Source organism: Pelophylax lessonae (genome assembly GCF_965119305.1).
Source record: "Pelophylax lessonae genome assembly, chromosome: 9".
Lineage (NCBI taxonomy): Eukaryota > Metazoa > Chordata > Amphibia > Anura > Ranidae > Pelophylax > Pelophylax lessonae.
The window spans coordinates 140,315,285-140,331,982 of NC_138776.1; positions in this window are offsets into that span (position 1 = coordinate 140,315,285).

Genomic DNA, 16,698 nt, shown 5'->3' on the forward strand with positions numbered 1-16,698 from the left:
ATGCATGGGGGGACCGTTCAGATCCGCCAAAAAAACGGACAGGCGGATCTGAACGGTCCGCCTGTGTGAAAGAGCCCTAAAAAATAACAGGTGATGATTTGAGGCACCTGGCACATTTCACACAGGCAGTTTTAATCTCTTTCACTCTTTTCACCACAGTTTAACATAAAATCTATCTTAGGGTTGCATTATTTCAGCTATAGTAATTCAAGACAGAGACACCGTCTCTTAGTGCTAACACATCAAAAACACTGAAAACAATTACTAATTTAAAATTATTCTTGTACATCAGTGCCCCTACATTGCCATCAGTGCCACTACAGTGCTCATCAGCGCCACTACAGTGCTCATCAGCGCCCTAAAGTGCAATTATAGCGCTCATCAGTGCCCTACAGTGCTCATCAGTGCCACTACAGTGCTCATCAGTGAGTGCCACTAAAGTGCTCACCAGTGCCACTACAGTGCACATCAGTGCCCATCAATGCCACCCTATCAGTGGATCCTCATCAGCGTCCATTAGTGCCGTGAAAATATGTAAAAAAATGCGTTTTAATTTTCTTTACGCATTTTCCAAAAACTTGTGGAAAAAAATGACATGTTCAAAAGACTCATTATGTGCAAACATAATTGGATCCTCTTCCAAAGAAAAATGGGATTGTGTGGGCAATAAAAAAAAAAAAATAATATATAAAATATTATTCAAAATTGGAAAAACAAAAAAAACAAAGTTAGCAGTCTCTTCAATAATGTTGACATAATCCTTAATACAGTACTAATGTACATTAACCACTTTACTACCAGTCATGTAACCTCTACGTCGGCTGACTTTGAGTGGTTATATCGGGATGATGCCTCTAGCTAGAGGCATCATCCCGGTACCGTTGTTTGAAGCCGACGGTCGGCTTTCCGTCGGTAACGATCGATGCGGCTCGGGAGCCGCTCGATCGTTACCCGGGGGGGCGGGAGGGGACGTCCCCCCCCTCCCGCCGCCTTCCGCGGCTTTGCTCGGGGCTACCGTCCCACCGGGAGCCCCGAGCACCCAGCCGGCACGTCCGCCGGCTGGATGGAGTCCCGATGAATGCCGGAAACGGCATCGATCGGGTCTCCGATGACGTAACCCGGAGGCGGCGTCCATGACGTCACGTCCGGGTTACTGTGCTGCAAAAGGCGGCAGATTTGAAAAACGGCTGTATGCAAAAATGCCGTTTTCGGCGTTTTGCATACAGGGAAGTGTAGTGGAGGGGTCTAGGGTCTTTTAGACCCTCGATCCCTCCATAAAGTGTACCTGTCACGACATATTGCTGTCACCAGGGATGTTTACATTGCTTGTGACAGCAATAAAAGTGATCAGATTTTTTTTTTTTTTAAAAACCTGTAATAAAGTTTAAAAAAAAAGAAAAAATAAATAGGAAAAAAAAAAAAAAAAAATTTAGCCGTCCCCGTCACCGTTAGCTCGCGCACAAAAAAAAACGTATACGCAAGTCGAGCCGCAAATGAAATCGCTGTTCAAACCACACATGTGAGGTATCGCCGCGATCGCCAGAGCGTGGGCAATAATTAAAAAAAAAGAGCTACACTCTAACTCTAAACTGGTAACCGTTAAATAAATTTAAAGCGTCGCAGATTGAGATCTCTATTGACCGTAGTTTGTCGCCATCCCACGGGGGGGCGCAATTTTAAACCGTAACATGTTTGGTATCTATTTACTCGGCGTGACATCATCTTTCACAATATACAAAAAAAATGGGCTAACTTTACTGTTTAGTATTTTTTAAATGCAGTGAAATGTGATTTTTCAAATTTTTTCCAAAAAAATGGCGTTTTAAAGACCGCTGCGCAAATACCGCGTGACAAAAAATTTTGCAATGACCGACATTTTATTCTCCAGAGTCTTTGCTAAAAAAATATATATAATGTTTGGGGGTTCTAAGTAGTTTTCTAGGAAAAAATACTGGTTTTAACTTGTGAACAAAAAGTGTCCGAAATAGGGCTGGGGCTAAAACATAAGGTGCACTGAAAAGGCGGTGACTCCCGATGTTATGCCTTGTCATCCATACTGTGAACTTGCTGTGGATGCAATATTGAACACCGGGGTTCCCAACGCGTTTTAACGATTCGAGTATTGTCTTTTTTAAAGGAAACACCACCACCTCTATAGAAAACAATTACAGACAATTGCTTAATGCTCTCAGTCTTCATATCATGCATAGAAGACCAAAATAACTTACATTTTGTAATTTATGCAGAGATGTCCCATTTCAACCGCAAAGCACCCCAGTTCTCCTCCACTCATAGGTATATAGGTATACATCATCATTTCACTGATCATGAAAAATTTGCATTTCGCCAACAACGAAGAGTTTGATGAGGCCACGCATCCTGCGCCCAAACTCAAAAAAATCTGAGAGGTGTGCCAAATGATTGTCACAAACTTCCAGCGGACCTATGTGCCATACAGGGATGTCAGTGTGGACGAAGGTCTGATGGCCTACAAGGGATTCCTGTGCTGGATACAATTTATTGCATCCAAAAGAGCGCGATTCGGGATCAAATTTTATATGCTCTGTGAGTCGTCCACAGGATATATATGGAATGCTATAATTTACACCGGGAAAGGTACCAAGTTCAATCCCAGGTACAGCGGCTATGGGATGGCCACATCCTCTGTCCTTTCACTGCTGGACCCACTGCTGAACCAGGGATATTGCGTGACAACGGATAACTTTTACACCTCTCCGGAACTTTATGAGGTTTTGCTCCTAAACAAAACAGATGGGTATGGTACTGTTAGGCCAAACCGGCGTGACATGCCATCGATGTTTAGCAGGAAAAAGCTAAAAAAAGGAGAGATGGTTGCCTTTCAAAAGGGTAAAATGATGGCAATGCGGTGGCGAGACAAAAAGGATGTGTGTCTCATGAGCACCGTGCACAGCACCTCCACTGCCATGGTCCGCACAAAACACGGAACAGATGTGCTGAAGCCGAAAGTCGAGATCGACTATAATCACACAATGGGAGGTGTCGACCGAGCCGATCAGCCAATGACCTTTTACCCGGCGATGCGGAAGCAACAAAAAAAGTACTACAAAAAGATTTTCAGGCATCTCCTTGAACAGTGCCTTTGGAACGCCTATATCCTATACAAAGCAAACACTACCATACCTCTTGTTCATTCGGACTTTATCTGGAAGGTGGCTGAGCAGATTTTCGTCAACCACCCGACGCCATCAGTATCTGCTAACAGACCCGGACGACGCGCTGTTGACGTTGGCAATCCAGAATGCCTGACAGGCCGTCATTTTGTAGACTTTGTACCGCCCACCCCAAGAAAGTTAGCGCCTACCAGGATGTGCGTTGTTTGCTGTTCCAAGAAGGTTGGCAATGGAAAAAAAGTCCGAAAGGAAACAAGGTACTATTGTCCTGATTGCAACGTCGGACTTTGTCTAGTTCCATGCTTCAAACTGTTTCACACTCAGGATGTGTATTGAATTTCTTTGTTTGACAAATTTCATTATTTTTCATTGCATTATTGAATAAAATTATATTATTGATTAGATTATAATTCATGTGTTTGTGTTTCAAATTTATCACATCTGGGATGTCTACTAGAGTCTTGTTTTGGTAAGTTTTAAGTAAGTATTTACTAAGAATTGTAGGCCTTTAATACATAACGCCAAATTTCCATGCAAAAAAATTGTACCGCTTTTGGTACATAATTCCTGACATAATCATACCGCCAGGGAGGTTAAGACTGAATAAGCCTCAAAACAAAGGATACACTCACTCTTTTCACACACTTATCTTCCGGGCTTAGACACTGGCACCCCCTTTCTAAGCCTTCTCTACTGGTTAGCTTACTCCCGGATCCCTCTGACCTTTTGGAGTGGTCCCCTATCCTAGACAGACTCCTGGGCAGTTTACACTACTCCCAGGACTGCTTTCGTGGAAACTTCTGCCCAGCATCTCCACTCGGTCCACAGCACACTGGATCCCTCTCTGCAGCTCAGCTCAACCTTCTGTCCTCTAGGCCAAGGACACCTTCCTCACGCTGACAGGAGGAGAGACAGCCGTCACCCTCCTCCTGGGACACTGCTTCCCGTCAAAGATGCTGCGTCATGTGTTCCCCTCAGACTTATACCCTATCCCAGGATGATTTGCAGCAGATTCTGCCCTCTGGGATGAATACAAGCCCCGGTGTGCTATTGGTCAGGTTTCCTCCACTGTCCAATAAGAGCCCTCATTGGACACAGTGGGGAGACTCAAGACTCAACAGACACCCTGGAAACACATGACAGCCTAACTGAATAATCAGGCCCCCCTGATAAGCAGACAGGGCCCCCCATATAGTTTTCCTAGCACCTACCTAGGAGGGTGCTACAATATATACAAATTTCAAATGGCATGTACTTGTCATACAGGTGTAGAAAAATTGGGCCTTGGTTGTTGGTGGTTCCTGAACACTGTAACCCCTCACAGTTACTCTTTCTGGGCACAGGAATGGGCCCTGCTGCTAAAAATTCCATACAAATTTTGAAATTGCATGTACTTGTCATACAGGTGCAGAAATATTGGGCTTTTGGTGTTGGTGGTGCCTTAATGTCGTAACCCCTCACAGTTACTATTGCTGGGCGCAGGAACAGGACCTGCTGGTAAGAATTCCATACAAATTTGAAATTGCATGTGCCTGTCAGTTGTGTTAGGCCTGCCAGAGACCCCAACCGCTCCTCCGGTTTCCTGACCAGTAGTCTTGTTATCCCAGTATCAGGTGGAGGACCGGATAGGGTCCTGCAGCTGAAATATCGGGATCACAAATGAAAGTGCAACCAGCAAACTTAGGGAACTACTAATAAGAAAAAGACTCACGGTTTGGAGTAGGTTGGGAGCCAGAACCCAAGAGAGCGAAGTCCAGAAGAATAGTCAAGATTAAGCCAAGTTCATTAGCCAAAGTCGGTACAGTGCAAAAGGGGTAATCCAAAGAGGTCAAGAGCGGGCCAAGATCAATAGCAAGAGCCGGTACAGTCCAAGGGGGTGATCCAAAGAGAGGTCAAGGTAAGCCAAGGTCAGCAACAAGAGCAGAACATACACAGCAGACAAACATGAAGCAAAACCTATACTCAGGCACTAGCAGGAAGTAGAAGAGGGTATATATAGGTCAGGGGACGCGGTAACTGACTACAGCTGGCCACTGGGTGGAGCAAGAGTCTCATACCAAAAGGCAGGAGATAGTGAGAATCAAGCCCAGAATAGGAATCACCCAGTGGCTCAGCCAGCAGGGAAATGATCCAGAACACCAGACCACAAGATCAAATCCCAGCCAAGACGTGACAGTAACCCCCCACAAAGAAGCCCACAGGGCTTACTTGGGCTTGGAGGGATGTTTGTCATGAAACAACTTTACCAACTGCGGCGCATGGACATCGCGAGCAGATACCCAAGTCCTTTCAGCTATAGAGTAGCCCTTCCAGTCCACAAGATATTGTAATTGCCTATTTAGAGGGAAGAGAAAACCTATTCTTGAAAAAGGGTTTTAGCAAAGATACATGGAACGTATTGGAATACATAAGTGTGAGGGTAGCCGAAGCTTATAGGCCACTGGGTTAACCTGACTGAGAATGCGGAAGGGTCCTATGTATTTAGGGCCCAATTTAGAAGAGGGTTGTCGCAGCTTGATGTTCTTAGTAGATAACTACACCAGTTGGTTAAGATGAAAACGGGGTGCGGGTCGCCTATGACGATCCGCGTATCCCTGGTACCTGTGAACGGAAAGAAGTAATACTTTCCTAATGTCTTTCCAGTGCCTAGTTAGCTTGCCTACAATGTGGGCAGCCGCGGGTACTACAATCAGAGTCGATTGAAAGGGTAGGACCTTGGGCTGATAACCAAAGGCAGCTTGAAAAGGGGAACATTTAATGGAGGAGTGCCATAGAGAGTTGTGTGCTAATTCTGCTAGGGACAGCATTTCACTCCAGTTATCCTGTTCTACGTTAACGTAGGCCCTCAAATAGGTTTCTAAATCTTGATTAACCCTCTCAGTTTGACCATCTGATTAGGGGTGGTATCCAGAATTTTTGATACCCAGATGCTTGCAAACGGCTTTCCAAAATGACTAAATAAATTGGGGGCCACGGTCGCTAACGATATCGACAGGAACTCTGTGTAAACTAATGACATTGCCAATAAATGATAAGGCCAAGCTAGGGGAAGGTAAGGCTGGAAAGGGGATGAAATGTGACAGTTTAGAAAATCTGTCTACTACTACTACCCAGATGAATGTATTTCCTTTGGAGACAGGCAAATCTACAATAAAGTCCATACTGATATGGGTCCAGGGACCACGAGGAACAGACAACGGTAGTAGTAGACCTTGGGGAGCACGTTGCGGGGTCTTGATCATTTCACAAACAGTGCAAGCTTTGACAAAGTCAAGAACGTCCTTGTTCGGGGAGGGCCACCAAACTAGGGTTTTCAGGTGTAAAAGGGTTTGTTTATTATCCGGGTGCCCAGAAATCCTTTGTCCATGGGCCCATTGCAAGACTTCCTTACGAAGTTCTGGAGGGACATATAAGGTATTAGGTGGAACCGAAAGGTTAGCAGGGACTCGAGACTGTGCTGCTAAAAGGTTCCTTTGCAGTACGGTGTCCAGTTGAGCGATGATGTCCAGTTGAGCGATGACACATTCAGGAGGGAAAATATGATCAGGAGAACTTAGACGAATCTCGCAAGGAAACTGCAGAGACAGAGCATCTGCTTTAATGTTGTTGGTACCCAGGATGTAGGTCACAGTGAAGTTGAATAGAGTAAAGAACAGTGCCCAGCGGGCTTGCCTGGGATTCAATCTTTGAGCTTTCTCAAGGTACGTCAAGTTCTTATGATCAGTTTGCACCACAATTGGAAGCTTTGTACCTTCTAACAAATGCCTCCGCTCAGAAAATGCCAGTTTAAATGGCCAAAAGCTCACGATTCCCAATATCGTAATTTTGTTCGGAGACAGAATTTTTTTTAGAAAAGAAGGCGACTGGGTGTAACTTGTTGGTAGAGTGGTCTCGTTGGGATAATACCACTCCGGCTCCCACTTCAGAGGCATCCACTTCCAAGAAGTATTGAGCTGAAGGTTTGCGGATGGCGAAGAATGGGAGCAGAGCAGAAGGCCAATCTGAGGCGGTCAAAGCCTTCTAAAGCTTCTGGAGGTCACTGAGTACAATTAACACTCTTCTTAGTGAGGGCCGTGATGGGGGCTATAATCTTGGAGAAGTCTTTAATGAACTTCCGATAATAGTTACTGAAGCCAATGAAACGTTGGATCTCCTTCAAGGTGGAGGGTCTGGGCCATTGTAGGATGACATTGAGCTTCTTGGGATCCATTTTGAAACAAGTAGAAGAGATAATGTATCCTAGGAAAGGAATTTCCGTCCTTTCGACCGAGCACTTAGACAGTTTGACGTACAACTTGTGCATTCTGAGACGTAGGAGAACTGTGCACACATGGCTACGATGGAGCTGAAGATTTGTGGAGTGGATCAGAATATCGTCTAAATAGACAAGAACAAATGAGTCCAGTAGATCTCTGAATATGTAATTTAAAAATTTTTGAAACACAACTGGGGCGTTACAAAGCCCAAATGGCATCACAAGGCACTCATATTGGCCCCTTCTGGTGTTAAAGGCAGTCTTCCACTTGTCTCCCCCGCCTTTATTTGGATAAGATTATATGCGGAGGGAAGATCCAGCTTGGTAATGAACGTAGATCCTTGAAAGTGCTCAAAAAGTTCAGCAATGAGAGGAAGGGGATACCGATTCTTAATCGTGATACGATTGAGTGCTCTGAAGTCAATACAGGGTCTGAGTCCGCCGTCTTTCTTTTCCACGAAGAAGCCTGCTCCAACGGGAGAGGTAGAGGGCCGAATAAATCCTTTCCTAAGACTATCTTCAATGTATTCCTCCATAGCCTTCAACTCCGCAAGGTTTAGAGGATAGGTCTTCTCCCTAGGAAAGAGGGACCCAGGGAGCAGATCTATGGCATAGTCAGAGGGGCGATGTGGTAGAAGTTTCTCAGCATCTTATTCAGAAAACACATTGGCAAACTCAGCATAGGCCAAGGGTACTACAAGGTCAGTTGAAACCTCATGGAGGGAAACATTATTGCTTACAACCTTCGGGAGACAGTGAACTAGACAGGAAGTGCTCCATGCGGAAATTTGACCCGAGGACCAGTCTAGACCAGACGGGTTGTGTTCACAAAGCCTCGGGAACCCGAGAATGATTGGATGTCTCTGGGACAAAATTACATCAAACGTTAGGAGTTCTAGATGTAATGCGCCCAATAGAACGGATAGAGGTTTGGATTCATGGGTAATAAGCCCGTCTCCCAGAGGGTTGCCACCTAAGGGGGTTACACAAAGTGGAAACTTCTTAGGAACAACAGGAATTTGCAGTCTTTTAACCAATGCTGCATCAAGAAACACACCGCCAGCACCAGAATCTATAAAGGCCATGGAAGAAAAGCTCTGGTCCTCCCAGGATAGGGAGATAGGAACTAATAGTCTCTCTTGAGCAGCATTCAAAACTGTCTGGCTAAATGGAACTCCTCGATTACCCATTAAGCCTGGCAGTTTTCCAATCGATCAGGACAAGCACGCAGGAAATGTCCCTGCTTCCCACAATAGAGGCAGAGGCCTAGGGTCCTGCGTTTAGTACGTTCATATATGGACAATCGCACAGCACCTACGTCCATGGGTTCTGCTGCAGACAAGAGGGGTACAGGAACAGAAGGAACCGACTCAGGCTGTGGAGGAGGTTGGGGATCCACACTTCAAGGATTATACTGTCTATAGCGCTCACTCTCTGCTTGACGTTCAGAGAAGCGATCGTCTACCCGAATACAAAGATTAAAAAAATCCTCCAGGGACTCAGGGATCTCACAGTAGGTCAATTAATCTTTAGTGGGTTCAGCTAGACCCCTGTGAAAGGAAGCTTTAAGAGCGTTATCACCCCAAGAGGTCTCTGCTGCTAATGTGCGGAATTCTATAGCTAATGTACGTTTACCCTGACGTAAGTCCAGGATCCTAGACTCCGCCACCGACATCCTGCCAGGAGCATCAAAAATGCATTAAAAAGTCTTAATAAAGGCGGAGTAATCATATAGTATGGGGGACTCTTTCCAGAAGAGGAGACACCCTGGACAAAGCTCTACCCTTAAGTAAGGAAATTATGAATGTTACTTTAGCCTGAGCAGAGGCAAAAACCGAGGGCTGATTCCTAAAATGCAATCGGCAATGGTTGAGAAAACCCCTACAATCTGAAGGGCTCCCATCATACTTTTCAGGAAGAGGTATTTTAGGAGCCTGGGGGGCCGTGGAGTTACCCATGGCAACCGGCTCTCTAGCTACAGCCCCTTGATCAAAGGGAACAGCAGGACTGGGACCATGCATGATAGACATGGAGGACAGCATAGTTGTGATGGTCTCTAATTTCTCCTCCAATGACTTTACTTGGTTAGCCTGCACACCCAGAAGATGTCCCTAAAGTGTGACTGCCTGCACCAATTCGTTGAGGTCCATCTAGCTTGAGTATACTGTTAGGCCTGCCAGAGACCCCAACCGCTCCTCCGGTTTCCTGACCAGTAGTCTTGTTATCCCGGTATCAGGTGGAGGAGCGGATAGGGTCCTGCAGCTGAAATATCGGGACCACAATTGAAAGTGCAACCAGCAAACTTTGAAAGTGTAACAGAGAACAACTAATAAGAAAAAGACTCACGGTTTGGAGTAGGTTGGGAGCCAGACCCCAAGAGAGCGAAGTCCAGAAGAGTAGTCAAGAGTAAGCCAAGTTCGTTAGCCAAAGCCGGTACAGTCCAAAAGGGGTAATCCAAAGAGAGGTCAAGAGTGGGCCGAGATCAATAGCCAGAGCCGGTACAGTCCAAGGGGGTGATCCAAAGAGAGGTCAAGGTAAGCCAAGGTCAGCAACGAGAGCAGAACATACATAGCAGACAAACAGGAAGCAAAACCTGTACCCAGGCACTAGCAGGAAGTAGAAGAGGGTATATATAGGTCAGGGGATGAGTAACCCAGTGAATGCTCACTTGGAAAGGTCTCCAAGTCTGCTCTTGCCCCTAAATAATCATGCACCATTTGATGGAGACGCTGGCGATGGTTGCTTAAACCTAATAGCCCTGGGTGCTGCTGAGGAATGTTTAAAGTCCGCCTTCTCCACCGCTCCTCCTTTGGCTGAACGATGCCTCAGAAACATGTCCAGAGAATGTTAACCTCCCAGTGTCTGGAAAGGTGGTACACAAATTTATTTTCAAGGCCTCCTCAAGAAGTTTCATCCTTTGCTCCCTCTGCGAAGGCAGGATGAGCTCTGCAACTTTAACCTTGGATCAAGAAGGGTTGGCAACCAGTAATTATCCCTCTCCTTGATAGCACGAATCCTTGGGTCCTTTCGCAAGCTTTGCAGAATCAGGGAGCCCATGCAACATAAGTTGGAAGAGGCATGAGCTTCTGAGTCCTCTGGGTCACTAAGGATGACCTTGTCAACAGGAGCAACCTCTCCCCAACCACATACAACTCCTGGGGTTTCTAGGGAATTAAAACCATCCCTTGAAGACTGCTGTATGCTATCCTCTACATCCATGCTGCCGCAATCCTCCTCTTCCTCCTGTGTGTTTTGTGTCCCTGCAGGGATGATATCTGCATAAAGGGGGCCTTGTGAGAAAAGGAAGTCCTCCTCTTCCTCCCACTGTTCTGCCTCAAGTGCTCTGTCCATGATTCCACAAAGCGTGTGCTCCAGTAGGTACACTAGAGGGATAGTGTCACTGATGCATGCATTGTCCCGACTCACCATCCTTGTGGTCTCCTCAAATGGTGACAGGATGATGCATGCATCCTTTATCAAAAGCCACTGGTGTGGAGAAGAAAAAGCCAAGCTCCTCTGACCCTATCCTTGTGCCATACTCACACAGGTACTCATTGATGGCATGTGCAGCTGCTGCAGCATTGCCAATCTTGAGTTCCACCTAGTGGGCATGTCACAAATGAGGCGGTTGGTGGGCAGGTTGAATTCCCGTTGAATGTCATATAAGCGAGCACTGGCACTGTATGAACGCCGGAAATGGCCACAGACCTTTCTGGCCTGCCTCAGGAGATCTTGGAAGCCCAGGTATCTGGTCAAGAAACGCTGCACCACCAGATTCAGGACATGTGCCAAACATGGAACATGTGTCAAGTATCCCTGACGAAGGGCGGAGAGAAGGCTGGTGCCATTGTCGCATACAACCATTCCTGGCTTAAGCTGTCATGGCTTCAACCATCTCTGAGCCTGCCCCTGCAGAGCTGACAGAATCTCTGCCCCGGTGTGACTCCTATCCCCTAGACAGACCAACTGAAGCAGGGCGTGGCATCTTTTTGCCTGACTGCTTCCGTAGGCCCTTGAACGTTTAGGGAGCACTGCTGCTTCAGAGGACAATTGAGCAGAAGAGGACATGGAGGAAGAGGAGGAGGTGGCGGAGTAGCCAGATGTGGCAGAACCAGCACCAGCTTTTTAGAGGCATGGTGGCAAAACAAGCTGCAACACTGAACCCTGTCCTGCATCCTTCCCAGCTGCCAGCAGAGTTACCCAGTGCGCCGTGAAAGAAATTTAATGTCCCTGTCCGTGCCTGCTGGACCAAGAGTCAGCAGTAATGTGCACCTTCTTGCTGACCGCTCTGTCCAACAAGGCCAAAACACTACCTTCCACATGACGGTAGAGAGCCGGAATTGCCTTACGTGAAAAGAAATGCCTTTTTGGGACCTGCCACTGTGGTACAGCACATTCCACTAATTCTCGAAAGGGAGCAGAATCTACCAGATGAAAAGGCAGCAATTGTAATGCTAGCAATTTGGCCAAGCTAGCATTAAGACGCTGATCATGTGGATGGCTGGGATAGAATTTTTTGCTAGCAGATTGGGTGCAAGTCTCTGTGAACTCATTGCTATAACATCATCCCTCTCAATGCAGGTATTTGAGAAGACATGAGGTATAGGGTCAGACATCCCAGATGAGGAGCAAGGTGCAGTATGCTTGTTTTGATCTTTCAGGTGTTGTTGCCAGTAGACTGCATGGCAGGTCATCATTTGCTTTGTCAAGCATGTGGTGCTCAAGCGGCTGGTGTTCTGGCCACGCTTAATCCGATTCAAACAGATTTTGCAAACAGCAATGCTGCAGGCTACTGCACAGGTGTTGAAAAAAGTCAACACTAATGAACTTTTGGGAGTCCACAGGGAGTTTGCAGCACCCTGTACCTGTGGAGCTCTGTACTGTGATGCAATAGGTTGGCTAATCCTATGGCGGCCCCTAGAGCACATCCTGCCTCGTTGGAGTTGTGTCTCCCCCTCCCCTTCACTTTCCTCCTCTATCCGGTCAGGCACCCAAGTACAGTCAGTGACCTCATAATCCCCTCCCTCCTCGTCACTGGAGCAAACTTGGCAGTATGTGGGAACATGACTGCTAGTTTCCTGTCTGTCATTGTCAACCTCTCACTCTAGTGAAAGTGAAAGGCAAACTACTGTGAGCGTGGGTGTCAGAGGACGAGGAGGATGAGGACGGCTTATTTATCCACTCCACCAACTCTTCCACATGTTGTGGCTAAATAAGATGGGCAGCACCAGAAATAAAACACGGTCGTGCCCCGCCTGCAGAGGATGCACCATGTCGACTGTGACCACCACTTTTCACTGTGGACACAGAGGCTGCTTGCCCTCTTTTCGTGGCCTGTGAGCGTCTGCCTCACCTTGTCTGCCTTTCAGACATGATGAGGATAGAGATCAATATAGGGTATTTGCAAGTGCCCGATAGATACTCAATGACCTGATATGATCTAATCACTAGCCCTATATATAGATAGACATCAGATGGATATAGGGTATACGCAAGTGACCGATAAGATACTCAATGACCAGCTATGATTACATCGATAGCCAGGGCCGGCCTTTGGGGTGTGCGAGCTGTGTGGCCACACAGGGTGCCATGGGCAATAGGAGTGCCGTGCGGCCATCACAGTTCGCAAATGATGAGGTCGCACAGCGGGAGGTACGTGGTGATCACGGCCTGGACAGGGTTAACACAGGCCGCGGCCCGCTTTTACCTCCCGCTGTGCGGCTGTACCTGTCTCTATTCCGAGTCCGGACTGCAGGGCTGAGCTGTGTATCTCACACACAGCTCAGCCTCAGCGACGCAAGAGGAGAGAGATCGTCCTCCCTCCCCTTCTCCTCCTCCTCCTGGGTCTGCCCCGCCCACACTCTCTGTGTGGGCGAGAAGTTTAACACAGAGCCTGCAGACAAAAGCTGCAGGCAGCCTGAGCCTTCATCCTGGGGTAAGTAAGCTCACCCTCTCTCCTGCCCCAGTATGGAACAAATGTAAGGGGGGCTCTGGAGTGTGGGGGGCTCTGATGTAAGGGGGGTCTGTGGGGGGTCTCTGATGTAAGGGGGTCTGTGGGGAGGTCTCTGATGTAAGGGGGGACTGTGGGGGGTCTCTGATATAAAGGAGGCTCTGTGGGGGGTCTCTGATGTAAGGGGGGTCTGTGTGGGGGGGGTCTCTGATGTAAAGGGGTCTCTGTGGGGGATCTCTGATGTGAGGGGGACTCTGTGGGGGTCTCTGATGTAAGGGGGGGCTCTGAGGGTCTCTGATGTAAGGGGGGCTCTGTGGGGGGGGGGGCTCTGATGTAAGGGGGGGCTCTGTGAGGGTCTCTGATGTAAGGGGATTCTGTGGGGGGTCTATAATGTGAAGGGGGCTCTGTGGGGGGGGCTCTGTGGGGGGTCTCTGATGTAAGGAGGGGCTCTGAGGGTCTCTGATGTAAGGGGGACTCTGTGAGGGTCTCTGATGTAAGGGGGGCTCTGAGGGTCTCTAAAGTAAGGGGGGCTCTGTGGGGGGTCTCTGATGTAAGGGGGGGCTCTGTGAGGGGGGGGGGGTTTCTGATGTAAGGGGGTCTGTGGGGGGTTTCTGATGTAAAGGGGTCTCTGTGGGGGGTCTCTGATGTGAGGGGGACTCTGTGGGGGTCTCTGATGTAAGGAAGGGCTCTGATGTAAGGGGAGTCTGTGGGGGGTCTATGATGTAAGGGGAGTCTGTGGGGGGTCTATGATGTAAAGGGGGCTCTGTGGGGGGTCTCTGATGTAAGGAGGGGCTCTGAGGGTCTCTGATGTAAGGGGGACTCTGTGAGGGTCTCTGATGTAAGGGGGGCTCTGAGGGTCTCTAAAGTAAGGGGGGCTCTGTGGGGGGGGGGGGTTCTGATGTAAGGGGATCTGTGGGGGGTTTCTGATGTAAAGGGGGCTCTGTGGGGGGTCTCTGATGTAAGGAGGGGCTCTGAGGGTCTCTGATGTAAGGGGGGGGGGTTCTGAGGGTCTCCAAAGTAAGGGGGGCTCTGTTGGGGTCTCTGATGTAAGGGGGGGCTCTGAGGGTCTCTGATGTAAGGGGGGCTCTGTGGGGGTCTCTGATGTAAGGGGAGCTCTGTGGGGGGGGGGGTCTCTGGTGTAAGGGGAGCTCTTTGGGGGGTCTCTGATGTAAGTGGGGCTCTGTGGTGGTCGCTGATGTAAGGGGGGCTCTAAGGGTCTCTGATGTAAGCGGGGCTCTGAGGGTCTATGATGTAAGGGGGACTCTGGGGGGGGTCTCTGATGTAAGAGGGGCTCTGTGGGGGGTCTCTGATGTAAGGGGGGCTCTGAGGGTCTCTGATGTAAGGGGGACTCTATGGGGGTCTCTGATGTAAGGGGGACTCGGTTGGGGGGGTCTCTGATGTAAGGGGGGCTCTGTGAGGGTCTCTGATGTAAGAGGGTCTCTGATGTAAGGGGGGCTCTGTGAGGGTCTCTGATGTAAGGGGGGCTCTGTGGGGGGGGGTCTCTGATGTAAGGGGGGTCTTTCGGGGGTCTCTGATGTAAGAGGGGGCTCTGTGAGGGGTCTCTGAGGGGGGTCTCTGGTGTAAGGAGGGGTCTGTGGGGGGTCTCTGATGTAAGGGTGGGCTCTGTGGGGTGTCTCTGATGTAAGGGGGGCTCTGTGGGGTGTCTCTGATGTTGGGGGGCTCTGTGAGGGTCTCTGATGTGTGGGGGGTCTCTGATGTAAGGGGGGCCTCCGTGGGGGGTCTCTGATGTAAGGGGGGGCTCCATGGGGGGGTCTCTAATGTTAGGAGGGTTAAGTTATTAGTGAACATAAAAAATTTCCAAGAAAAGTCCAATGAAGTGCCAAAAAGGTGCAAGAAAATGTGGTAAAAAGTGCAAATAAATATTTATGGTGACAAATCTTCAACGGAAGATGTGCGCCAAAAAAACACCCTATGTGCTGCTTCCACCAATCACTCCAAACTGACTCACCAGACTTAAATAAAAGTCTATGTATTTTATGGAAACAACCTATGTTGATTAATTTTTTGCACATTGTAGAGGTTATTAATATTTAATTATTATTTATTTAGAAGTGGTATATGATATGTATACTGTAGTAGCCATGCAGATTTAATTAATAATTTAGCACTGTGCACTTTTTACAAAAGAAACAGATTTGGGTGACATATTTATATATCATTTTAGGGTAAATACCATTTTTGCGCTGATTTTTTCCCTGTTTTTATCTTGCTGCTGCAGTCAATTAGCAGCAATTATACTCTTAAATAGTTTTTCAATAGATACAGCCATGTTTGGGGGGGGGGGGGGATGTTGGCGAGAGGTGAGGAAGGGGTGGGTGCCACAGGATTAGCTCGCACAGGGCACCTGAACACCTACGGCCGGCCCTTTCGATAGCCCTATATATAGATAGACTTCACAGATGGATATAGGGTATACGCGAGTGACCGATAAGATACTCAATGACCTGATATGATGTAATCGATAGCCCTATATATACATAGAAATCTATGTATGGTATATGGTCTATGGTATAATATACTTCACTATCTGATTTCTTTACTTGTAAAAAGCACAAATCTCTCTCCCTGCCTAACTGCTAGCAATGTCTCACTGTACTGAAAAACTGCAGAACACTTTGCTCTCCCTGCCTGAAAAACAGGATCCTCTCCCTCTCTATACTCACACTGCTAGCAATGTCTCACTGCATTGTCTGACAAACAGCAAAACACTTTGCTCTCCCTGCCTGAAAAACACGATCCTCTCCCTCCCTATACTCACACTGCTAGCAATGTCTCACTGCACTGTCTAAAAAACTGCAAAAAACAATTCTCTCTCTGCCTCAAACACATTCCTCTCCCTGTCTCCTGTTACGCTGAGCGCTCCGGGCCCCCTGCTGGCCTCGGAACGCTCACAGCGTATGCCCCCAGGCAGCACTCCAGCGTCTCGGCGTGTGCGTCCCCACTCTCTAGGGCGCACGCACGCCAGGACTCTTAGATTCAGAGGGCCAGTGCACCAGTGATTGGTGCCTGGCCCAAAGTGGTTATTAAGGGTTAAGGTTAGTGAGAGGCAGTGCTGACTTAATTAGGCTTCACCTGTGCACTGCCCATAAATACCTTCTCCTCCCACAGCTTCCTGCCGGATCTTTGTGCCTTGTGCCTCTGAGAAAGCGTTCCCTACTGTGTTAGTTTGCCTTGCCTGTTGCCGAACCCGTTGCTACCAACTACTCGCCTTTGAACCTTTGCCGCCTGCCCTGACCTCTGCTACGTCCGACTACGCTCTTGCCTACTCCCTGTGTACCATGCCATATCAGCTGCCAGAGAGGTCGAGTTGTTACTAGGGG